The sequence below is a fragment of the Eptesicus fuscus genome, chromosome 13 (assembly GCF_027574615.1).
Source record: "Eptesicus fuscus isolate TK198812 chromosome 13, DD_ASM_mEF_20220401, whole genome shotgun sequence".
In the NCBI taxonomy this organism is placed as follows: Eukaryota; Metazoa; Chordata; class Mammalia; order Chiroptera; family Vespertilionidae; genus Eptesicus; species Eptesicus fuscus.
Window position 1 is genome coordinate 65,782,078 of NC_072485.1, and position 25,542 is coordinate 65,807,619.

The 25,542-nt window shown below is 47.4% G+C and overlaps 1 long non-coding RNA gene across 1 annotated transcript; it reads left to right on the plus strand.

The window, feature by feature from the left end:
* The first annotated feature begins 15,936 nt into the window (after window positions 1-15,936).
* On the plus strand, window positions 15,937-25,242 carry LOC129151265 (uncharacterized). Its single transcript, XR_008557998.1, has 3 exons — window positions 15,937-16,131; window positions 16,652-16,844; window positions 24,517-25,242. It is a non-coding gene; the product is annotated as an uncharacterized LOC129151265 (long non-coding RNA).
* Window positions 25,243-25,542: the final 300 nt, after the last annotated feature.

Below are 25,542 nucleotides of genomic sequence, written 5' to 3' on the forward strand. Positions count from 1 at the left end.
CCCGGCTCCCTGCCTCCCGCCTTCCTCTTGCACTCCTTTCTCCTTTAGTTTTTGGTCAGAGGTTGCGGTGTGATGGAAGGAGACTGAGCCCTGCAGGTCTGAGCTCGGCCACTCAACAGCTGTGAGACTGACTTTGCACAAGTCTCTTAACTTCTCTGAGCCTCAGTTTCTCCATTTGTGTATGTATAATGGGGGAAGTCATACGGGCACTGAAATGATGGGTGCGTCTGGCTCGGTAAAAGTTGGTGTCTTCCCAATCCCCTTCCCCCCTCATCCTTTATTCTGGGTTCTCAGCTCTTTTTTCTCCTTCCTTTCTGTTTAGATTTCTCTGCCCTCTCCCTCCCTTTGTTTTTCCCTCTATCTCTGTATAGTTTTCCTCCCCTCTGAATCCTTAGCTCTGGTTCCCGCCCCTCTCCCATAGCTCATTCCTCCCCTCAATCCATTCCTCTTCCTCTTTTCACCTCCTTGTTGCGAGGGGCTCCTAAGGGTTAAGAATCCTGAAGCTTGTAAACACTGCTCCTGTTCAAGCTCTTTATCCTGTTCTCTGAGAAAGCCAAGGGAACGGGCTGGGGCGGGGGCGGGCTGGGTGTCAGGGACAAGTTAGCACTAGCACTCCAGTCTGCAGGAGCTCCAAAACTTTCCCCCAAATCGGGTCAGAGTGCTGTGATTTCAGGCACCGCTGGGGGCTCCCTTTCTGCAGCCCATCTGGGAAGCCAAGTGCTTTCTGCGGTTTCCCCGGACGCTGCCGTTCATCCTCTGACCTCTGCGGGAACTGGAGGGCAGTGGGTTCACAAGCAATGGGCTCCTTGGATTCCTCCTGTGAATGGGGGGTTGGGAAGGGACAGGGAGAAAAAGGCGAGTCAGCATTTGGTCTATATGTGATTTGGCTTCTCTCCCACAATCTTGCCCCTCCAACCTCCTCCAGAGCTGAGTTTACCCCACCCCACCCGGCACCCCAGGATGCGTTTCTTGGGCACTGGTGCTACTCCATGCCAAGAGTCAACTTGGGATGTGGTGGCGATGCTTGCCTTGAGTGTGTATATGTGTATATATGTAAGCCTGGGTGAACATAGCATGACAGCAGTGTGCCTGTGCCACTTGTCACTTGGATGAACCCCCCGCATCTCTATTCTTCACACAGTATGTTTGAGAGAAGAAGGGACATATTGAGGCACTATAGAATAAAAGGGGGCCCACCCCCACTGGATTTGGGGGCTCTGACGGCTGGTCCGTGCTTTAAGAGAGAAGCCTGTGTTTGTGTTTGCTCCTGGCTCCCTGTAGGGGCATCTCTCCCCAGAGCTGCTGACACTGAGGCTTGGGGACGAACTATGGTCCTATGTGCTGGGTCCCAATACCTTTCCTAGTTCCATGAGGGAACCAGGAGGCTGGTGGAGAGCTTCCCTTGGCCCCGTTCTCACGCCTTCTCACCTTGCTTTGAGTTTATGGGCGTTTCCTTCAGCACCCTCCCTTTTTCCAGGGTCTGTGACCCTCTTCCTAAGGGTGGGGGGGGCACCTGCATGCCATGGGGTGAAGAGCCCTGTGGGTTTTTCTCACTCCACCATCAGGATCGGACCCCTTGGCTTCTCCCGCTTGGTTGGGGGCTGAGAGCAGTGCCTGGAGCAGCCGTGCAGGACTGACAGCATGAGTGCACACATCCAGAGAGACCTTGAGGGCAACATTGATGGTCGGGCCTTTGTGAGCTGGGGGCAGGGTGTGTATATTCCGGGTTTTGTCTTTGGAGGATTCTAGACGTGAAGGACAAGACATCAGCCACGGAGGCAGGAAGAGCCCAGCTTGGTGTAAATGGACATCTTGGTCATTGCTGGAATGGAGCCAACTCTGGGAGTGGAGGGAGGAGGAGAAGGAGAATGGAGAGACTCAGCTTAGTAGTCTCCCTGTCACAAGCCAGAATCTTCCACAGACTCACTTTCTCAGCCCAGGGCTGTCCTCAAAGCATCCAGTCAAGGGTGAAAGAAGCTTCTAGAAGGGAAGAGGGTGTGCCCCTCAGAGACCTTCCTGGGGACTTGCAGAGACCTCCCACCTGGAACTCATCAGTGGTCCTGGACAGAGAGTGGAGGAGGCTGCCTGCAGTGTCTCTCCCCTATCCCCAACCTGCCTCTTCTTGGAATGTCTGTGCTATTTTCTGACCCTGTTGGTCACTGCGGTTCATCAAATAAATCTGTTTTGTGTAACTATTGTGTTCAAAGACCCTTCTCACACAAGTGTCTTGGGATGCTGAAAAGACCCCCAATTTACAGATGTTACAATGGGAGGTGGCATGAGCCCAGCTGAGAGAGAATTAGAAGGGAAGTATAAGCTCAAAGGACTAAAGTGGGAAACTGGAAAGGACACAGGGAAGCTGCAAGAAGATGGAGAAAATAGGCCCCGGGGAAGCAAAGCTTTCGGGATGAGATCAGGGGGAAGGCAAAGGAAATAAAGGGATGGGGAGCAGCTAAGTTTTTGTGTTTGGAAAAGCCTAGAACAAATGGGCACACATTTTGGAGTCTGGACCACAGATCTGAGGGAAAATATTAACATTTCTTCCTGAGAAGGTAGACCTATTATTTATTCACTAGAGGCCTGGTGCATGAAATCGTGCACAGGTGGGGTCCAGCCAGCCCACCCCAATCAGGGCCCAGTGGGGGAGGGGCTGCGGGCAGTGGGTGGGCCAGCCCCACCCCCAATTGGGGTGAAGGGTGCCAATGTGGGGGGGCTGGCAGGGGTGAGGGACCACAGGCAGTTGGTTGGTGGACTCCACCTCCTGGTCAAACTTCCAGTCGAACTCCTGATTGAGGGGCAATTTGCATATTAGCCTTTTATTATATAGGATTAATTTATCTCTTTATTCATTTATCATCCCCTATTGACTCATTCATTCATTATCACGTGAGCATCCATTCAGTTAGACCAGAAGTTCCAATGCTTGTTCTCCCATCAGAGTCACTCTGGATGGTTTTGTAAATATTCATGCTTTTTGTCACCCAGACCAATGAATTCCAATCTCCTGGACTTACCCCACATGTTTATAATTACTAAAAGCTCCTCAAATGATTTTGGGGGAGGCCACGTTTGGAGATGTTTCCATCTACATAGATTCTGTCCAAATTAACATGGGCACAAAAAGACTAGAGAGTCAGAGGCAGAGGCAACCGGGCTCTGGACAGTTATAGAATTGGAGGAGGACAGGACTGGAATGAAGATGTGTTCACCATCTTCCACAAAGATCTCCGCTACTAAGAATGTTTGCAGGTAACACAGATGCAGTCACTGTGGTAGAATGGGTAGGAACATGAGAGGTCACATTTACTGCATTTACCACAGCACTAGCATTTTCCAAGCATTATCTCACTTAATCCTTGCAATCCTCTGCCAGGAACATTTTAACCTCATTTTGCTGGGGATCAGAGAACTTAGTTATGTCCCTTGACCAAGATTACACAGCCAGTTCATGGGCAAGCCAGGCCTAGAACCAGCTAAGTCTAACACCCAAGCTCATGCTCTTGACCACTGTTCCCCCCAAAGTACAAACGAGGCTGTTCCTGGTGGGTGGGATGGAAAGTGAGGTGTCATCTGTAAGGTGCCTTCCACAGGTGGACCATACGTGGAGAGTGCTCCAGGCGTGGGTGGATGGGGCAGGATGGAGATGGGACAGGGAGGGTGGATGATGCATAAGAGAGAGGGAGAAAGAGAGAGGAGGGGGAAGGGAAGGGAAAAGAAACAGATGGAGACAGAGACAGCAGAAAGGAGAGACAGAGACAAAGAGAAATAGAGACAGAGCATGGGGAGGTAGGTGGAAAGCAGAAATTGGGAGGCAGGGAGGAGTTGGAAGACAGGGTATCAGTGCTTGTTTTCAGTCTTCTGAAACACACCAGGGAAAACCCTGTGGGAATTTACAATTGTAACAACGAACTATTCACACAATTTTGTTACAGATGCTGAAAAAGCCTCACCAACTCTCTAGGGAAATTTGAGGTAAGCTACCCCCCAAATTGTAAGATTATAGAGTACTTAATAATTCACTTGTTCACATATTTCTTCACTCACTCACTCACTCACTCACTCACTCACTCACTCACTCACCTGTTTCTTCAACAAGTTCTTATTTATTACTTAGGTGCCAAGGAACATGCTGGGCACAGGATCAAACGGTGAACAGGACCCTTGGCTGCCAGTCTGGTGATGGAAACAGACAGTTGAATGGGTGATTATACTGGAGTGTGGCTTGAAGAAAGGGAATGTAGAAGTGTGTGGAGGGCCTTATCTAAACGATGGAATGAGTCTGGGCGGGTGTCAGGGGAGACTAGATACACGATGGATGCCAGGAGGCTGCTCTCGCAGGGTGAGGGTGAGCGATACATGGAGAAACCGCTCTGTGCAGAGGAAATACCCACAGATAAGAGAGCATGCAGCCCCTCCGAAGAGCTGGAAAGAGAGCTCAACTAGTTCTCACCCCAACCCCACCTCAGCTCTGGTAGGTGAGCCAGGCAGAGGCATGGGGATAAGCTTGCCCAGGTCTCAGGGTGTGGATGACAAGCAGATTGGGGCTGGGGCTAAAATTTGGGTCTCTAAACAATGTAGGGGAGCCAGAGATTTGTTTTTTTTTGTGGCTTCTAGTTTCTCTACCCCCTGGGCTTGAGCTATTTTCCTCCAAGGTATTTGTCAGGGTCTCCTAAAGAGGCCCTCTCACGCTGGGCCTGTCGGGAAAAGATGCTAAGAAGGGGTAGATGGATCCCTTGGGAAGACCTCCCTGAAACTAGAATGACACCCAGGATAATAGGATCTTGCTATGATTATCCTGCCATCTCAGCCAGTACCACTCTGTCTGAACTCCAGGGTGATTGAAGCTAGCAAGGCCTGATTCATCGGGTGCAGCTCTTTTCACTTATTGCCCAAAATGCTTGTAAAGTTGCTATGAGCGATGTTAGAGTCACAAAGACATGACTCAGAACTTAAAATTAAGTGCACAAGAAAGGAGATTTGGAAATGTTGGGCTGATTCTAGAAGTTTCAATTTGTAGTTTGAATGTTAGAGCATCAAGCAATATTCATTGATTTATTCATTCAACAGACCTACGATGTGTCTGGGACTGTTAGAAGCTGAAGATACAGAGGTGGACCAGACATGATCTCTGTCTTCATGGAGCAACTTGAAGAACCTTCTAGTCTTACCTTCCCATTGAATAGACGGATAAATTGAGGCCCACAGAGGAAGACCGATCTATACAAGGTCTTATGGTGGAAAGATGGCAGAGGTGGGACTAGAACTCAGGCTTCTCACTGCCAGGCAAGAGCATGTTCCATGTTTCCAGGCTTAGAAAATAGAAAGGGTCTTTTATTGAGGCTATGAAGAACAAGTGGAGAGGGTCAAAGCAATGATGGATCACTAACTGGGGCGTGGGAGGGCACAAAGGTGCTGAGAGATGGTTAGTCATAGTTTCGTTAATACACCTTTTATTTTAGAAGAGTTGTAGTTTTAAGAAGCATTGAGTACAGAGAGTTCCATATATTCCACATCCAGTTTCTGTTATTAACATCTAACATTAGTAGGACATACTTGCCACAATTAATGAACCAATATTGATATACAGGATGTCCTCCCAAAATGTATACACCACTAAAAGCTGATAGTTCAATTGACATTTCTTTCTTTTCAGATTTAACCCATTGGAATGAATAATTATTCCAAGTGTGTATACATTTTTTGGGACACCCTATATTACTACTAACTGTCCATACATTATTCAGCCTTCCTTACTTTTTACCTACGTCCTTTTTCTGTCTTAGGATCTTATCCAGGAGACCTCATTGCATTTAGTCATTATGTCTCCTCAGGCTCCTCCACACTAGGACCGTTTCTCAGACCTTGTTTTTGTTGGCCCTGACAGTTTTGAGAAGTACATGTCCGGTATTTTGTTCTGTGTACTTTTTAAAACAAATATGTTTTTATTTCCACGTACCAGGCACATGCTAGATGATAAGGAGAGAGCAATAAATAAAATACAAGTGATTCCTGCTCTCTGGCAGTTTAACAATGAGTAGTAAAATATAGTAGCATCATTGCAGGAAGCACAGTGTGCCATGGAGGCACCCACCCGTCTTCTGCTGTGCAACAATGAGTGATCACAGATGGGTCAACGCACTGGCTGAAACCATAGGTCATCTGCAGCTCCACCTGGATTCAAATGTGGCATTCTCTTCCACCTCCAAAGCATCCTAGAGCTCATTTCTGGCCTGAATGACTGGAAACCTGGGGACATGAGACAAAAGCATATTGTATTCAGTGGGCATCTTACCCCATATTGTTCTGTACTTTATTATTTAGTCGTGTGACACATTTCTTGCCTACTCAAGGATGCCTCCTATATGGACAGAGGATAATGGGAAGTGGATTCCCCAAATCTGCTTGAACTACCCTACACAGTCAGCACCCTTCTTGTCTTCTACTTCAGTGGGAACATATTTCTAGAAGAGCCCTTTTTGGCTGCAATATAATGGCTCTGTGTGCTCGTCTGTCTCCTCTGCTCTATGGGCAGCTCCTCTAGTGTAGGAGCTGTGTTTACCCATCTTTGTACTCCTGGTGCCTGGAATGGGGCAGGTTGCTTAAAGGGTGTTTGCTTAAATGATTGAACAGCTGGATAAAGAAAGTTCAGGAGGAAAGGTGAGAAACACTGATTTTTTGCTTAAAGTAAACAAATTGATTGCTTTTTAAAGAGTCCAGAAAGATAAAGTAAAGATTGGTGATGCACTGGGGTTGGTGAGAACGAAGATTACTAACCACTGAGTCAACTACATCTGATAGCCTTGTCCCCTTCGAGCTGCTGCTTGGGAACCACAGAGCCAGAACACAGGAATGAGTTAAGCCATGTTCTGCGGGGCACTTCTGATATTCTTATAAGTTGAATTTCTCAAAGTATAGCTTTGCAATGATCAGTTCAGTGTTTATGCTGAACACTCTGTCTTCAGGTCTCTCTGGCTGGATGGTGTTGTGCGAGGCTGGTTGGCTTCCTGTGGAAGTTATCGGTGAGCCAACTGGAGCTGGCACTGAGTCAGTTTCTGGGAAACTATGTTCATGGAGGAAGGACTCTCATGATGGTGGGATGTACCCATTGAGTAAAAAATAAAATCTTGGACTTTACCCAGGGAAAACTTCTCTTCCGGACCTTAAGAAAATCTGGTCCAGGTTTAAGGGCATCCAAGAAGATTTGGCAGTCTTTCTTCTGGGTCTGGAATATGTCCATAAGTTCAAGAGGTTTTCCTGTATGATGGGGTGAAGTGGCCTCTGATGATAAGAGAGAGACCCAAAGCTTCATTCTAGGGGGCCTGGTTTGGTCTCTTTGACAGAGAACAGATTTTGGCAGCAGGGATAATAGTGACCCAGAGTTTGGGGACTGTCATCCCAAGGTGCCAGGATTGAAGAGCATGGATGTGACCCTTACCATTAGGAAAAAGGATACACCAATATAGTGGTTAGTTGGTTTCCGGGATGAGACCCGGAAGCCATTGAGCATCCCTGGGATTCAGCTGGCTGCCAGTTCTGTATTGGGGTTGTTATCAGGCTATCAGGGTCCCTGGAAGGTGATCGTTATTTGCTGTGCTAATAATTAGCTATTTTTATGTTTGGGAAAAGCAGAACAGCAATTACCAAAGGAGCTGACTAAAGACAGATGTTGAGGCTGGAGGAGGAAGTGATTCCATTCTGACTGTGGAAATCCCAGCAGCCCAACATGCTGGCATGAAAAACACAGCATAATTGAGTTGGCAAGGAATGTTCTTACCCTCCTACTTTACTAATGAAGGAAGTAAACCCTTGGGAGGGTAAGTGACTTTTTAAATGTCATTGATAGGTAGTAGCTAAGTTGGTTGGTGGGGCTCTCTTAATTCCCAGGCCTGCTTGCTTTTCATGTCACCAAGTTATCTCTTTTCTATACTATAGATGGTTTTGGAAGGGATACTTGTTAGAGTAGACAGAAAATAAAAGGTAGTATTGACGTGTCCAACTTGTGTTAGTGATGATTTAGCTTGTTTTATTCAAAACTATGATGTTAGTTTCTGCTGTCCATTCTGTTAAGAGCACAATTATACAGGTCTAGTCCAAATCCCAACTCTTCTTTGTTTGTGTCATCAAGACCAGTATTTCTTAAACTTTAGTGTGCAGAAGAATCATTAGTGATGCTGTTAAAATACAGATTCTGATTCAGTAGGTCTGGGGTGTGTCCAGAGGATGTTTTCTTTAAAAGACTTCTGGCAATGGTGGATGCTGTTGGTCCAAGGAACACACTCAGGGGAGCAAATATCTGGGACATAATATTCATCAATGGACTGCTTTCTCATCTATAAAATGGGATAATAAAAGTGGTTACCCATAGTACTGGTTTGAAGGTTCCATGAGTAATGTTTGCAAGGATCTTGCACAGTTTCTGGCACATAAGAAGTAATCAATAATGTTCCAGTCCATTTGGGCTGATAGAACTAAATATCATAAACTTGATGGCTTCTAAACAACAAACATATACTTCTCACAGTGCTGGAGGCTGGGAAGTTCAAAGTCATGGCCCTGGCAGGTTCAGTGTCTGGTGAGATCCCATGTGCTCATTGGAAGCTGTTTTCTCACTACGTCCTCACATGGAGGAGTTAACTAGCAGGTAAGTTGCTAGACATTAGTGGTGGGAAAATGAAGGAATCCTGGTTTTGTGATGTTTAATTTCCAAGTAACTTGTAAGAGGAGTTCATCAGGTGTGCAGGAGGTAGTAAAATGTGTATATAAAGTTTTAAAGACTGAAAGTATCATCTTGGGCAATGAAAAAGCAAAATTCCTAGGGAAGTATATAGTGCTGATTCTCTCCTTTGAGATTTGTGTCCATGAGTTTAAAGGGGAATCAATTAGTCAGGTTGTGATTTTCTCTGGCAGCATTTAGCTGCTGTGGCTACAAGCACAGAGAAGATGCTCATTAAGTGTTGGAGTTTGCAAGGTGATTGTGACAGAGGAGGGAGGCATGAGGTGTCGGGGTTGTCTGCAAGAGAGTAGTTATAAAGAAGTTCAATGGAATTAATTTTTGTAAGGAAGGAAGCAAAGACAGGAAGTAGACATATGGACATGTGGTGGACATGGGTTAGTGGTCATTAAAAGGAACAAGAAATGTGGGAGTGGGGGCCCCACTACAGCAAGTGAGCTGGAGGAGTGGGAAGTGGAGGTCAAAGAATAAGATTTCAAAATAGAAATTTCTGGTAATGACAGGGTCTATGGTGTAACTGTTGAGTGGATAGCTGAAGTGGAGTGAAGAACAAGATTGTTGGGGTCAAAGACATCAAGAAATGGAGAGTCCAAGCTGTTGGATGAGTTTTCTCTCTATATATATTGACGTTCTGAGAATTATTGTAGGAAGAAGGCAGTGAATATGATTGTACCCAGGAGCTCAAGTGTGCAGTAAAGGAGGAATAATGACTAAGAGAAGAGTAGAAGGAGTCCAATGAGAAGGAGGGCATGGGTATGAAATAACTATAAGTAGGGCCATGGGTAGCCCATATGCTTCTGTGAAAATTAGGAAAAAATGCCTCTTCTCCAATGGGAAGCATAGGGTGGGGAGTGTGGGCTGGATTTTATTCACCCCTCAGGTGGGCATTCTTGGCCAGGACACACCCTACTTGGGCAACCTGTAGATCCATACCTGGTAGTCCCAGTTGAATGGCACAGGCATCAAAAAAGTAAGCTTTTTTGCAAGAGAAATATCCTGAAAGAGGTCATGGGGAGCAAAGATCAACACTCTGATTTTACAGGCAGGGAAACTGAGGCCCAGAGAAGGGAAATAAGCACATAGGAGGTCGGCAGCAGAACTGAAACAAAACTCTTCTGACACTTGGTATTTTCTGCCACAACCCGTCATGGAAGTGACGTTTTAGCAAATGCTTCAGAATTGCGAATTTTAAAAAAAACACCCCACATGTTTTCCCTCAAAGTTGCTTCTGTGGGAGGTGACAGACTTCTTTCTAGTGATGCTGCCATTGTTCCAACCATTTCTGGAAACTCCTTCAGCGATACGATCTTCAGAGCCAGCTCTGAGTCACAAAGACAGCCCACCGCACTGGAGAGCCTGGGTATGAAAGCCCGAGATGCAGCCTAGAAATGCGGCCTCTCTACATCTTATTTGAACACATAGGTACTTGGCACTCAGCATGTTCGAGGCCCATGAGATCCCCATCAAGCTTCGGGGGTCAGCTATCGCTGTGAGGTATGTTTGGTTTGAATAGGTTTTGTTTTGCAAAGCTGGTGTGCATGAAGTTTGCTTGTGTCTGGTATCTTAAATGCAAGCAACAGGACCTTCCCCACCTTTTTATGCAGAAAACAAATTTAGTGAAGCATACTAGGTAGCTCACAGCATCTTTGGAGAATTATGTTTCAGGAAGGAGCCATCCTTGAATTATCCAGTTCTTGTGGGGACCACATTGCTTGCACCATGAAGTTCTGCTGGGACTGGACACAGCTCTTCTACCCATGCTGACCTTGGTGATTTTTGCTTCTCCTCCACCTCAGCCACAAAACAGATTCCACGCAGCTCCTGGGTCCTCAGCTTGTTCTTTTTAGAAGTAGATTCTCCTACTTGCATGCTTGGGGAAGCCCGGGCCATATGCTGGCACTAGCAGTGAAGGAGACCAGGGAAAGTGGATTCCAGCTTCTAACATCGGAGGCGGGGCTCAGATCGTGGGAAGATCCCCAGACATAGGGAGTCTATGCAAAAAAACAACAACCGGTGAATTCTACAGACATGGCAACGGTTCCCCCCTAAGGTGTAGACTTCTTTGGGTCCTTATGCCTAGAATTTGGGAACGATGCCCTTAGGTATACATTGTCCTTTTAGGTCCAATGGCCCATCTTCACACAGTGTGATCACCAGCTCAGAGACTGCAGGAAGCTAGACTTTTTGTGCTAATAATTTAGACTTCCCTTTAAAACGAATGTAGTTAAAGGAGAAATAGGAAGTAGTTTCTCCAAGGCCCTGCAAATGGGTGGTGGTCAAGGTCAAATCCTCCTGCCAGCAAACTTGTGTCCATGGAGAATGTTGAGATATTCTACTTGGCAATGCTATTCCTCAGTGATCAGAATCCCTTCTGTCCAGTCTCTAATGAACAGAAAGGTGACCCAGCAGCTCTGGGACGTGTGGGGAAGGATTCATGACAAGTGTTTATTGAAGCTTTACTAGGTGTTAGGCACAGGGGCCTGAGCCTGGGCCAGGCCATGTGGGCCAGAGGTTTCTGAGAAGAGTAAGTTTAGTGTTGGTGACAGACAATCTGTGATTAACTGTGTGTCAGTGGGGTACAGGGAGTAGAGGAAAATGGTCTTGGGGGGTCTTTCAATCCTGGGATTATGTCTGAGGCCTTGTGAGCTAGATTTCCCTTCTGCAAAGTGGGGCTAATAAGACTTAGCTCATGTGGTTGTTTGAAAGAGTAAGTAGTATATAGTATACAGAGCAGCCAGGGGCTGACCCAGCAAGCTTAGTTCCCCCGAGGCCCCCACATCTGTCCTTTCCTCCCTTCAATATAAAGTTTAATGGGACTGCCGGGAAGATGATGGTTGATTCTGCTGGATGGGTTCTGGCTGGGCTCCTGGAGATGAAAGGGTTCTTCAGGCAGTGGAAAAGCAGGATCAAAGCGATGGATGCTGTGTTTGGGAGCTGGTGGGCTGAACAGCTGGTTGGAGGTGTGTGAGTGGGAAGGGGACTGATTGGAAGCGAGGCTAGATGGGGACTTACGGGCTCTGTGAGTCACGCCGGGGGTCTCTAAGCATGGGTGGTCAAGAAAGGGATTTAAGGCAGAGGACTGTTCCCAAAAGACCAGAGCAGCTGCTCTTTGGCTGGTGAAAATATCTCTTTTATTTAAGAATGCCCTGGATTTGGAGCTCTCCATCTCTCTGCTTGGTGAGATAAGGATGAAAGGGCTGGACTATTTTTTGGCCCCCATTCAACCTGGGGATATGTATGGTTGATGCCTTGGAGAGCTTCTTCTTCTTTTTAAATTTTAAAATCAGCTTTATTGAAGTATAATTTATATACAATAAAATGTACCAGTTGAAGCATATAATTTAATCATTTTTAACAAATGTATACTAGTACGCCCACTATAATCAACATATAGAACATTTTCATCACACTAAAACATCCTTTTTTGCTGTCTCCTTGCTATTTCAAATAAGAAGCATAATAATACCACTTGTTAAATATCTATCACTCTCAAGCAATGTTAGATATTTTACATAAAAAATTCCAAATCTCTTTAATATCTCTGTAAAAGCAGATACTATCATCTCTATTTTGCAGAAGGGAAAACTAAAGCTTAGAAATGTGAGGCAAATTGTTCAAGGTCATGTAGTCAGTAAATGGCCATGCCAGGATTCCAAGCCGGGATTGCCTCCTGGTAAAATCAGTGTTGATGTCCCTGAGTCCCACTGGGTTATTTCCAGCTGACATGAAAACTCCATATCTACCGCACATACCTCTACACACCTTTCTACCACTCTTTATATCTATATCCATACTCATCTATTTATCATCTCTCTATCTTCCTAACTATCTCATGGAATGGCAGAAATTTACCCAGTATCTAAAAATCTCCTACCTCCCCCAAATATCTGGGAAGCCAGGTGTATTTCCCTTTCTGGATGGAGAAGCTGCTGTCATCGAAGGTGTCCTAGAGTGAAGGTGGCCTGCCTGCCACCTCAATCATGGACAGACCCAAACCTGGTAGCATCAAATAAGTCATACACTCCTGGGGGTGGAAATGTATTCAGCCACATTAGATGGTCCTTGTGAATAATTGCCCTCAGTCTCATCTTTGAAAAGACAGAATTTGATTAGATTGTAAGCCTGGTTGGCCATAGCAAGGAAGTCTTGGGTGGGACATGGAAGTAGAAGAAGGGAAGAAAGAACAAAGAAAGGGTTTATCACAAGCCAAGTTCAGTGACTTTGTAATTTATTCGGATCCAGGCCAGGTCTGCCCCTGAGAGCAGTAGCAATGGGCTTGGGTGGGCCCCTTTGATGCTGACTGTGTCCGTAAAAGGTTGGATGAAATCTCCTTTAAGACATAAATATGTTCTTGGCTCCAAACACAACCTTTCCTTAAAGGGAAAAATGCTTTCGGGTGGGGAGGTGACTTTATTTGGGTTTCCCTATGGTGGGCAGCAGCTCACTGAAGACTCCTGGCAGGAAGCAGTCCAGGTGGCTCCTGGCCAGGCCGGTGGAGACCTCTGACCTTCTCTCTGGACTTCAGGAACTTCTGCTTCCCCGGGAGGAGGAAGGTGGCAGGGAGGAGGGGAAGGCACAGGGAGGCGCGATGGGGAAAAAAAGCTTTCTGGAAAAAAAATATTGGCTGTCCTGGAACCAAGGTGAGTAGGAGGACCCGCTGAACTGTGAGCCTTAAGGAGCCCCTTGGTGTTTTTTGTTGTTTGTTTGTTTGTTTTTGTTCATGGCTCTTAGATCTTGAGTATATCATGAAGCCATTGAGTGACAGAGGTTCACTGGGTGCCATTGAGTGACAGAGGATCACTGGGTCTTATCTCTCCATTTTGCTTTATGTAGCAAAGGCCCAGAGAGGGGAAGTAAGTTCCCAGGGTCACTCAGACACTTTGCACCACCTCTCACAGCTCTACTGTGTCATTCTTGCGACTGAATTAATCCAGAATGGGATGGATTGATAAAAATAACAATAACAGCCATAGCAGACTCAGCTAAAGTTAATCAAGCACTTCCTATACTAGACATTTCCTGAGCTTGAGTGTTTCATGGGCTTTACTTCAGTCAGTCATGGTAGGTGATCATCCCCATTTTCCAGATAAGAAAATTGAGGCTCAGAAAAAAAAAAGGCCAAACACGAAATGATAGCCAGCAGGGGAGAGTTGGGATTAAAACCTGGGTGGATGAGACCCAGGGCAGAGGATATGTCTGTTTTACTCATTCTCTGTCTAACACAAGGCTTGGTATTGCTCAATTATTTGTATGTAAGCCACAGTAATTTTTATTTCAATTTACATTTCTGCTTGGGTCATGGTGCTGAGACTGTCCTTTAGACGCTCAAAATTGAAGAGTTAAAAATTAATTTTCATGGGTACGGAGAGACTGGTTTAGAGAGAGTAGGCATTAATCTGCATATGTAAGATCTATTGCCTCCTTGAGATGAAAAATATGGCAAGAGAGGTCATAGTTAATATTATTTCTCATTTACCTCTATCCAGTGCCCTGAAGAGAGGTAACATGTGTTGAAGACACTTGTGCCAGGCATTTTATCCCCAAATCATTGCAACTGTCTTGGGGAAGGGTGCTATATTATTATGCCCATTTTACAGATCAAATTTAGAGTTAAATGAATTTTCTCAGGGCAACACTATAAATGGAAGTCAGGTTAGGGACTTCGAAGTGTTGGAACCCCAAGTCCACTATACCCTCCAGGTGTGGGATAAATCATTTAAATGGAGGGAGGACCAGGTTGACATTCTGTTCCACATGCTGGGGTGAGACCTAGGCAGAGGAAAGGAGGGCTCTCTTATTTGTTTTTCTTTTGAAGAATGGAGAACTAATGCAAGCTACAGGGATGGAGTAAACTCACATGCAAGCTACAGGGACAGAGTAAACTCACAAGCCAAGAGTCAAGGGGCTTGGGCCAATGGCCCCGCATGTTAATCCTCCAATGATCCCTTTGTGCTCAGAAATGAATGGACTCCCAAGCAGACTCTACTGATTGTGAACTAATCCCTAGATTCCCTCATTGACCAAAATATTGAGCTGAAGCAACAGAACTGCCCTCCAGAATTATGGACTGCCTCGTGACGGCTGATGAGAATCATCTGGGCTCTTGTTATCCATTCCATAGACAGAGGCTATATGCTCTGGCTCACCTGGGCTGCTTAATGAAATAGTGCTGGTACTAGGGACCCCTCTCCAAGCTAAGTGCACTCTCAGCAATCTGGATTCCAAGCTGGGACCCATCAAAGTGGGAGATAAAGTATTTGTCTCCTGTTCTCATTTATCACATGCCCACGGTCCTTTGTCATTTTGAGCAGGATTGATGGCTTCTACTGGGGTCCACTGGGCAAGCCTCCAGAGGGGCAGGGCTTCCAGTCCGCAGCAGCTGTAACTCTCCTGTCACAGGCTTTAAAGGGGCTGAGAAGCTAGTTCCCAATTGGTGAGTCTTAAGACCAGAGGGCTTGAGGGACCAGCTGCTGTGGGCTGGGGGCTGCTGAAGGTGTGGCAGCTCTGGGAGGTCTCTGAGGGTTTCTACCTGCTGAGAATAGAGGGTTCTAAGTGCCTGTGAGTGGGGTGTGGGGCCATCTTATGGGAGGTTTGTTTTCTCAGTGGACTGAGCCCAGCTGTACTGGTAAAGGTGATGAATGTGTTTGTGTGTGTGAGTATTTGAGTGTATATGTGTGCATCTGTGTGAATATATGTATGTGTGAGTGTGTATATGAGTGTGAGTGTGTGTGTGTGTGTGTGTGTGTGTGTGTGTGTGTGTATGTGTGTATTCCCTTATGGCTGTGTTTGGACTTAATTCAGCAAAGCCCCTTTGAAGTGGAAATCAGAAAGCTGAGGCTCTCCCAATCCAGAGCAATTTCATGGCTGCGTGGCAGGGAAGGCATTTATAAGCTACTTTCTCACTTTCACACTGTCTCCCCCATCCCAAATGGTGTCACAAACAATGTATTTGTGAGACCCCTGGCTGCCAGGTCTCTCTGGTTTCCATGGAAACCATAAAGCTGATTTGAAAGAAAGGGAGAGGGAGGAGGAGAGCCTGGCCTCTCCACGGGGTGGGAGGCTTCCTCTTCAGCCCAAGGGGAGGGACAAAAGGTGAGGGAGGGGGAGCAGAGGTGTCACTAAGGAGGATTTATTGTCCTTAGTCTGTGGCTTTCTAATTAATTGCAGGGCAATGGAGCCTCATGGCTTGGAGGAGGAAGCTGAAAGGGACTGGGAGCTATGTCCTGGGACCTGAGTGTGATTCAAAGGCTGGGACAAAGGGAATGGAGCGAGACCCTATCCCCACCCCATTGCCTTTGATATAAACCCTAAATTCCCTGGACCACCATACACTAGAGCTGTCCACTTTCCTTCATTTCCTCCCCGGGTAGTCCCACAGAAGGAGTGCTGGCCTTGCTACTGTAAGTTCCTCCAGGGCAGCAGCCTTGTCATTCCTTTCTGCATCTCTAGTACTTGGCCACATGCCTATAAAGGTCTAATTCTTCCTCCCCCTCCCTCCGAACTAAGGCCTACTCCTTCTTCCACACTCAACTCAAGTCCCAGTTTCTCTTTGAAGTTGCCCAGCTCACATTCTTTACCAGGGTCTTCAAAACATGCCTCTATCTCTGTGTCTTGCATGTACATATTAATATCTGGTTTCTCTGAACACTTGTGTCTGTGCTTAATCACAGCCTGTTTGTTTTTAAAACACAGGCTCTTTTTCTCCCGTTGGAAAGAGTATGGAATTATGATCACAATCACACAAATCAACAATTTAGATCCTATCATGAGTGCTTTGCATGCAGAATATCATTAGAAGTAAAAATCCATCTGAGTGTGAGCTTGGCTCTGCATGCTTGTGAACTTGGGCAAGACATTCCAATTCTCCGAACCTTAGTTCCCTCATCTGATAGATAGGAATTATGGTGACAATTTCCACAGGCTGTTTTGAAGATCAGCTGTTGTCAGGATGGTGCTTTGAAACTGCCCTGAGGATGTGTGTCCTTGTCTCTGTTGGAGTTCTCTGAGCACAGGAGCTTACTGATTTGCTGGCCTCCTACCCCGACTCCATGCACAAGTGCTCAGCTGCCCTACTGAGAAGCACACAGCAAATGTTTGTCCAGTTGAGCTAAAGGTTGGTGGAGAAAATAGCGCTGGGATGCTCATTGAGTCCAGGTGGGGAACAGTGTGGGGCCCATTGGGGCTTGAGTGCTGTTGGGTTATTTGGGAGATATTCTTAGGGTAACAAATCTGTAGGGGTCAGAAGTCAAAGCCTAGGGCACTGCAGTTCTTAAGAGGAAATTTAGGGAAATAGCAAGGTGAAGATTAAGAAATACTAAGGAATGGAGGTTAAGAAAGCTTAGATTTTAAAAATACTTGGGTACGTACTGCCTGCCAGCCATTTTTATTTACAAACCCTCATCTGGCTTTGTTTTCCCAGCCACTTTGTGAAGCAGATATTACTGTCCCCATTTTAATGGTGAAGAGATTTGCTCAGACTCAGCACCTCCACCAGTCCAAGGTCCATATTTCCTCCCTGACCCTGGCCTGAGGTCTTAAGGTCCCAGGCCCTAATGGAACTAGAGTAAGATGACCCCTTGAAAGACCTGCTAATTGCTCCCGGGGGAGAGAGAACCAATAGGTGTGGTGATGGTAAGAAAACATTTGGCTGGAAATCACAGCTTGTCATCCAGGAGTGAGCTCACACCAGGGAGGAGACACTCCATAGAGCTTCCTGTGCTGTTGCCCTGGTGGTCTGGTCCCTGCACCCCCTGCCTGTGCATGTCCACTTAACTCACAAACATCCATCACCAAGGCCAGGGGGCGGGGTGACGGAGGGGCAGTGGCATGGAGGGGGATCACCACCAGCTGGCCTCCCTGGCCCCCTCCCACCAGGCCTCAAGGTTCCCAGGGGCAGGGCGAGTGATTAAGGACCGTCTGTCAGGACGTGCCCACCAGCTGCCAGGTGACCTCGGAGGCTGTTTAATGTCCAGCAGCACAATGTCAGTCACAACCTTTGCCCTGTCGGCACCACTGGAGGATGGAGCTTATTCCAAAGAGGAAAACGTCTTTAAAATAGAAGCTCTCGTCTCCTCGGCCCACCCCCTGGCTTTTCCTGCAACTTCAAGGCTCTCGTTGGAAGCCTGGAGGTGGCTGTTTTCCTTCTCCAGTTGAGCCAAGCAAGGGGCCCGGTGGGAAAGTTACCAATGGAACAGACCACCGAGAACAATTATTGTCTTGGATCTTATGAAAATGCTTTGATTTCCAAGGAAATGTCTCAGAGAGCCCTCCTCACCCCTTTTATGAAGGGGGGAGGACCTTCTTTTCATTCCTCAGCCCCTGCCTGTCACCCAGAGGGGCAGTGTGCACTCCCAGGTCTGGGGCTGCAGGGTGCAGTATGGTAGCCGCTAGCTCTATGTCGCTGGTAAAATTTCCATGATTTAAAATGAAACCATAGCAATATTTCAGCTTTTTAGTCCCACTAGCCATATTTCGGTTCTTAACAGCCACATGACTGGCACCTGTCAGGTTGGGCAGTGCAGGTAGAGGATATGGTGATCACTGCAGAAATGTCCTTTTGGACAGCACCGGCCCGAGCAGTGATTCTCCACCCTGGCTGCCCGCTGGAATCACCTGGGAGCTGATGAGAAGCCCTGATACCAGGCTGGGGCTCACCCCCAAGGCTCTCAGTCAGTAGATCTAGGATGGGGTCTAGCATTGGGATTTTTCAAAAGTTCCCCAAGCGATTTGAATGTGCAGTCAGCACTGGCCCACTGAGCCCGAAACTTACTTTGCTGTAAGGATCATTGGGAGCTTTAAACAAACAAACAAACAAACAAACAAACAAACAAACAAACAAATTATTAGGAAAGTTCTGTCAGGAATCTGAGCTGGCAGGTCTCAGGAATCTGTATTTTTGTTAATCATGTTAAGTAATTCTTATGGTGAAGCAGTTTTGGGAGAAATTGATGTACACTAGAGACAGAAAGAATGTCACTCACCTTTTAGGTCAGGCACTGTGCTGGGGCTGTGGCCAAAGGGTCCCAAGGCCACCATGATGGCCTTTATCTGTCCCTATGTCACAGGTAAGGACAATGGAAATCCATGAAAGGTGAGTTCTTTCCCAAGGTCACTCAGCCAGTGAATGGTGGCACTGGCCTTTAGATCCGGTCTGAGTGTTAAAGAAAGTGGGCTGTGGAGTCCTTCTGGGGTTTCAATCATGCCACTAAGTGTGTGACTATGGACAAGTCACTCAACCTCTCCAAGTCAGTTTCCTTCTTTGTAAACTGGGGATCATCACTGTACCTACCTCTCTGGGATGTGGTATTGGTTGAATGAGCTGATGTCGGGCAAGGATTTTGCAGGCATCACTCTGGTGATAAGGACAATGCCACTCCAGGCAGGTCTGTGATTTTCATCATGTGTCTATTCCAAGAGAATCTTCTGTGCTTCTCTTACTGTCTCCCTGTCTGTCTGTCTGTCTGTTTTATTCTATGGCAGGGAGGTGTGGCTCTAGCTGCTGGGTGTGAGGAGTCAGGACAGCTCCCTGTTGTTGACAGGTGGGCCCAGGCTGCCTCCTTGTCCAAAATCTCCTGTGCTGCTCTTGCTCTCTTTTTCCCCCCTCTCTCTTTTTTTCATATCAAGTAACAGAAGCTTAGAGTCATTAAAACACTCATCTGCCATTACATAGCTAGTGATGAACAGAACTGAGATTTGACTCCAGGTTCAGGCTCCAAAGCTATTATCCTAACAGAAAAAGAAAGAACAAAATGTCCACATAATGAAATCAGAGTTTTGTGTATTTCACTCTATAAGGTGTATTGATGCCCGTGGAACCGTTGGGTACTTATGCCATGCCCTGTGTGGTGGAGTAGTTATCCCAATTCCCAAACCAGGAAAGTAAGGCCCCTGGAAAGTGTGATGTCCAGGATTACCCAGCTAGCAGGAATCAGATGTAGAAGAAGCCATGTTGTGTTGGCTGCCACTTTTCTGCTCTTCCCAACATAAGATCACTCAAGAGAAATTATGCTTGTTTTTTGCCTCCAGTTTTGGGGCATCCTCATCCTCGTCAGCCTGGCCCAAGAATGATGAGGAGCCTCTCTCTTCCAGGAGTGGAAGTGCCTAGATTTGGTAAAGGCCTGAACAAACACAAGACGGGAGCTATCTCATTATTCCATCTTACTCCAGCTCTTTCCCAGGAAGGAGGGGAGATCCCATGACCTCTAGATCCCTGCGGGGAAATGCTGGCTCCTGGGAAGGCCTTTCCCCCTTCATTCACTGGAGTTCTCCATTTACACAGAATGACAGCTAGCTCGTGGGCTAGGTAGGCAGCAAGGGGATCATGCAAGGAAATGGGTGCTAGAGTCGGCAGATGTGGGTTTGAATTTATGTTTTATTTCCTTCTCGTTGTGTGACCTTGGGCACATCATTTAACCTCTCTGAGCCTCAGATTGTCCTACTGTAAAAGCGAGACTAAATGAGACAATGGCCATTAGACTATTGATTGGCTAAATTAGACAATGGCCATGAATGTCTAGCACTGCCTGACACACAAAGGCATCCCAGTGGGGCCATTGCCATCTACACTCATAGTTATCGGCAGCCAAGTAGAGAAACAGAGAGAGGGAGGGAAGCTGTCACGCTCCACCTGGAGTTGCCCCAGGGTTCCTTTCTCTCAGTGTTGATTGGGGACAGAGGAAAAGGGGGGCTGGTCCTGGAGAAAGGACAGAGGCCTTTTAATGAGTTCAGGAAAGCCCATCTCCTGACAATAACAGCCGGGACTGTGCAATAACATCCTGCCAGAAGAGGTAGAGACAGGATCTGAGCTGGGGTGGGAGCATGTGGCAGCCTTACTGCCCACTTGCCTACCCTCCGGTCCCTTAGCCCTCAGGAGGCTCAGGAAGTAGCAGCCCCGATCAGAGGGACATGAAGACTTCCTCCTCCGAATGCATCCTGGAATGATATGAGACCGGAATACCAGCTCTCCTGGATGGACACTCCTGTAGAGCAGATTGGTAGCGCTTCCCCTGTGGGGTGCTCCCGTGCCCCCCCTCTCCCTGCCTCAGCTGGAGCTCAGGTGCATACTCGGCCTCCCCTTCCAGTGGTTCCACTGAGTCAAGGAGCAGGACCAGAGAAGGGGAGTGGCTCTTAACCTGCCAATCAAAACACCAATTTTTGTTGAAGCCTTTCCGTGTGCTGGGGGCAGAGCTTGTCTGTGAAGATGCAGTGATGATGGGGACAGATACTGTCCCAGTTCCTGAGGTCTTTACCATTGGGTGGGATTGGGGGGAACTGGGAAAGTCACTTTCACCCTTTGGACCCTATTTCCCAGGTATATAAAACAAAGATGGGACCAGGTAAATCCAAAAAGCCCTTTCAGTTACTATATTCTATGATCCAAACCTAAGATAAATCTCCTGGCCCTCAAAAAGCTTATGGTCTGGGGTGCATGACTGGATGAGACAGCATGCTTGGTGAATGCTGGCTGATTCTCAGAAAGCATCTGATTGGTGGTAGGGCATGGATGGAGGACCATAAGTCTCTGTGTCCTGGAAAATGGATTTCATGTGTGCTGAGAAGGAGGGATCACCAAAATGTGCTCCCCACCTGCTGGAATAGGTTGGGTTCTCTACTAATCTTAGTCCTGAGTGGGGTTAGCCTCTCCAGCTGGGGACACACAGCCACAGCTGCTCTCTTCATGGGGCAGTCCACCAATCCTGCTTTCAGGACCCTCCTAATAAAGGGATGATTCACTATCCCAAGTCTTTGGAGGCCCTGGTCCCTAGGATCACAAACAGGACTCATCCCTATGAAGGCAGGATGGCAATGGGGAAGGATGTCAACTCAATTTAGGAGACCTGGGTTATATGCCTGGTTCTGACAGTGAGTGACATGTCGTGCAACCTTGGGGATGTGACACTCTTCCTCTCAGGGATTTAATTTTCTCATCTATGCAATGACGGACACTTTTCTTAGTGACAGCTGTGTTCTTGGCACTGGGTACTGAAGATAAAAGATGGAAAAGGCTAGGCCACTTCCCTCAGGCAGCCTTCAATCTGGTGGGAGGCATATGTGAAAATATGCTTTCATTATAATGTACTGAGTACATTGCTAAAGGGATGCCTGGGGGTGTTGAGGCACAGCATGGGGCCCTCTGTCCAGCTGGGGAGGTGCAGGAAGGCTCCCTGGAGGAGGAGGCTACATTTACACTTGAATGATCAGTGCAAGTAAGTTGGTGAAAGAAGTGTGTGTAGGGGGGGGAGGTACTTTAGACATTTCCAAAGAACAACATCTTGCTTTTGCAGCATAATCTCTAGCTCCCCACCCCCTTGTTCCCCTCAGCCTGACTGATGCTTTGGAGCCGTCCCTCTGTCTGCCCGGCTGGGAAGGCAGCCAGCACCAGAGGTCTCCGAGGTGGACTTGTGAGCACCTTCTGCTGGAATGAACTTGAAGCTCAGCCCACAGTTGACTTTAAGTCACAAGCTTGCCTGGGGCAGAGTTTCCCAGCAGTCAGCAGGATGTCTCCTCAGGAGCCTCCAAGTTTTAGATCAGAGCCGACATAGCCTTGGTCTCTGCCAGGGTTTGCTGAAAGAGCTGCCATCCATCCCTCAAGGGCTGAACACCCCTGCTCCATCTGCCCATCTTGGGAATATGCATTGAGTGTAGACTAGGGGCAAGATGAAGAGAGAAAACAGATAATCTTATCAATGTGCCCACACAGTAATGAAAAGACACACACACACACACACACACACACACACACACACACACACACACAAAAACAAAACAAAAAATTCTGTGCAGGAAAGGGTACCCTCCCAGGGAAAGTCTAAGCAGGGCATCTGAGCTGCCTGGCAAGTTCTTGGAAGGACACCTGAACAGGGATGCTTGAGGTGAGAATCTAAAGGAAGAGAAGAAACTTGCTAGTTGAAGAATGGGGTGGGATAGAGAAGGAACAGGTCAGCTTTCTAGGCAAAGGAATAGCAAGAGCAAAGAGCCTGGGGCTAGGAACCCTGGTCCATTAAGGTGGTAAGAGAAGGCCAGGTGGCTGGTGTGCTAAGGGAAAGGGAAGGTGATGCGACATGATGCTGAAGGGTTAGCCGACTTAGCCCTCCAGGTCCTGCAGGCTGCAAAAAGGTTTTTGTTCTTTATACTAAAAGCAATGGGAATCCATACCAGCAGGGGCTAATATGTCAGATCTGATGTCTTGAGGAGAATGGATGGGCATTGCTGGGTCAGTTAGGAGGTTATTGCAATGGTCCGGGTGGGAGATCGGTCGGCTTGAACCAGCGGCCTGAACTATGGTGAAGGTGCTGGGTGGTGTCAGTTTTGGAAGTGTGGTAGAATGCATGCAGGTGGCTGGGAGTGGGTCTGTCAACATCTTCTGGTTTTGGAAATGACAGAGCTGTGGAGGACTGCAAGGTCATCTAGTCCACTCCTCACCTGACTACAGAAGGAAACCGAGGTTCGGAGATGGAGAGGGACGTGGCCACACTAGCAGAGTGCTGGATCCCAACCCTGTGCTTGTCCTGTTCTTCACAATAGAATCCCAGCATCAGAAAGAGTCAGAGCAGGAAGGAGCCTTAGAAACCAATCAGTCTAATTTTTTATAGATATGGAAACTGAGGCCCCAGGGGTGAAGGCTTTAGGGGCCAAAGGCCACCCAGGGAGTTAATTAATTAATCAGCTGGATGGTCTAGGCATACATAAACATGGCTCCAGTGACCCCTAGATAGTGCGACGTGTGTTTGTTCAGGAGGGACATAACTTGGCAGAAGTCCCTACAAATGCTTTCCCAAGCCTCCTTGCGCCCGCTGGCCTCTCTCTCAGCTGGCTGCCTGGGGTTAGGGAATCCAGATGTCTGGGGCCACTGAAGCCAGCCGGATTTTCCCACATCATGGGTTCCCAGCTCAGCAGCCATGCTGTAGGGGGTGGGTGGCAGGGAAGGAAAGCCAAGCTGTTCTTTCACTGCATTTCCCAGCATCTGAGTTTAGGGAGAGGGCTGACTTCCTTGGGTGCCCTGGATGTGTTCCCTCCAGTCGGGCAGAGCCTTGCAGCTAAAGCCACAACCTGCCAGGCATCACCTTGTGCCTACATACAGGGACCTTGCTCTTTAGAATTGAATGTTGTGCCAGGGTCTGACAGATGTTGTCAAAGCCTGCTGCTTCCCAGTGTAAGAAATCATTGGGAGATGTGTTAGCATGGATGCCAACTTTTTCTTTCTTTCTTTCTTTCTTTCTTTCTTTCTTTCTTTCTTTCTTTCTTTCTTTCTTTCTTTCTTTCTTTCTTTCTTTCTCTCTCTCTCTCTCTCTCTCTCTCTCTCTCTCTCTCTCTCGCTTTTGAAAAGCAGGCTGAATATTTGAGATTGAGATTGCATTAAGGAATTTCAGACATTTTTTTTGGGCAGCTGGCTGAGTAGTTCATTGTCAGTGTGACCTGGCTTTGTCCTGAAGGTCTCAGAGGGACTCGGAGTGTCAATTCTCCACAGCTGTCTTCTTGAGCCCTCAGGAATGTTCACCCTGGGGGTTCAGGTGGCTGGGAAGACTGGCATCTGGACAAGCACAGTCTTCAAAATCATACAATTTTTGGGGTGGGAGGGTGGGGCCCAACCATGTCCTGACTTCAGTAATATTGGTACTTGCCTCTCTGAACCTCAGTTTCCTGTTTTTCTAAGCGGGGGCGAAGACACCTATTTCACGGTGTCATTGTGAATATGAAATGAGATAACTGATGAAAAGCACTTAACATGTTGTCTGGCATCGAAAAGCACTCAGTAAATTGCAGTTGTTGTTATGTCTTCCTTCCAGGACTCTGAAATCAACCAAGATTGAGTCAGATGGGTTCAGAAGAACAGAACCTTCCTCTTCAGTGCTGGCCTTTCCTAGAGGTCCCTTGAGGTTCACTGCCATGGCAACGGGTCTGTGGAGTGGTGAGGAAGCCAATCGATCCGGCCAGCTAAGCATCCAGAGCGCTGCCTGGCCTGCTGGCGCCAGGGCTAGCGAGGGCGGCAGTCTGATGAATGGCTGCCTGATCCCCTGGCCTCTCTCTGGCCACCCTGGCTTCTACCTCAGGGAGGGCTAGAGGCTTCCTCTCTGGGATGTGCCAGCCCCCCAGTCAGTGGGCACAGTTACAGGTGCCACAGAGTCTTAGGACGCCTGACGCAGAATGTTAGAGCTGAAAGGGACCTTGAAGATTATTCCAGTCTCCTTTCTTTGTGACTGAATATAGAACGGACGGGCAGTGAGTGCATGCGGTGTACCTGGCACGGTCTGAAGTCTCCCCCTAGAGGTTAAGTTCTACAACCATCCTGTGCAATGGGTATAATTATGCCCAGCAGGGAGGCAGAGACTGAGCCCAGAGATGTGAAATCTTCCATTCACAGCACACAGCTTGGATTCACACCCAAGACTTCTCTGATTTCAGTTCCTGTGTTACTCACTGTTTGTCTGGCTCTCGGAAACATGTCTGGCCTCCACTGTATTTCCAACGCCTCGAACGGTGCTTCACCCATATTAGGGGGTCCAATAAAAATTGTTGAGCAAAGGAACCGCTTAATCTGGGTACCATTTGTGCAGGTGTGGTCTTAATCCTGGGCCAGGTAAGTGTGTGTGTATGTGGAGCTTCTGTCAGACCCTATGATGGGAAAGAGACCTAAGGCCCTAAAGATGCTCCCTCGATGTCCCAGCTCCTCCGCAATAGGCTATTCTCCCACATATGTCCTTGTTTCAGTCACATCAAACTCCACGCTGGACACACACCTTCCTTCCCCTGTGCCTTCTCTCCTACCTCCCCCAACCTGGAACACCTCATCTCCATCTTCACTTGAGGGTCTC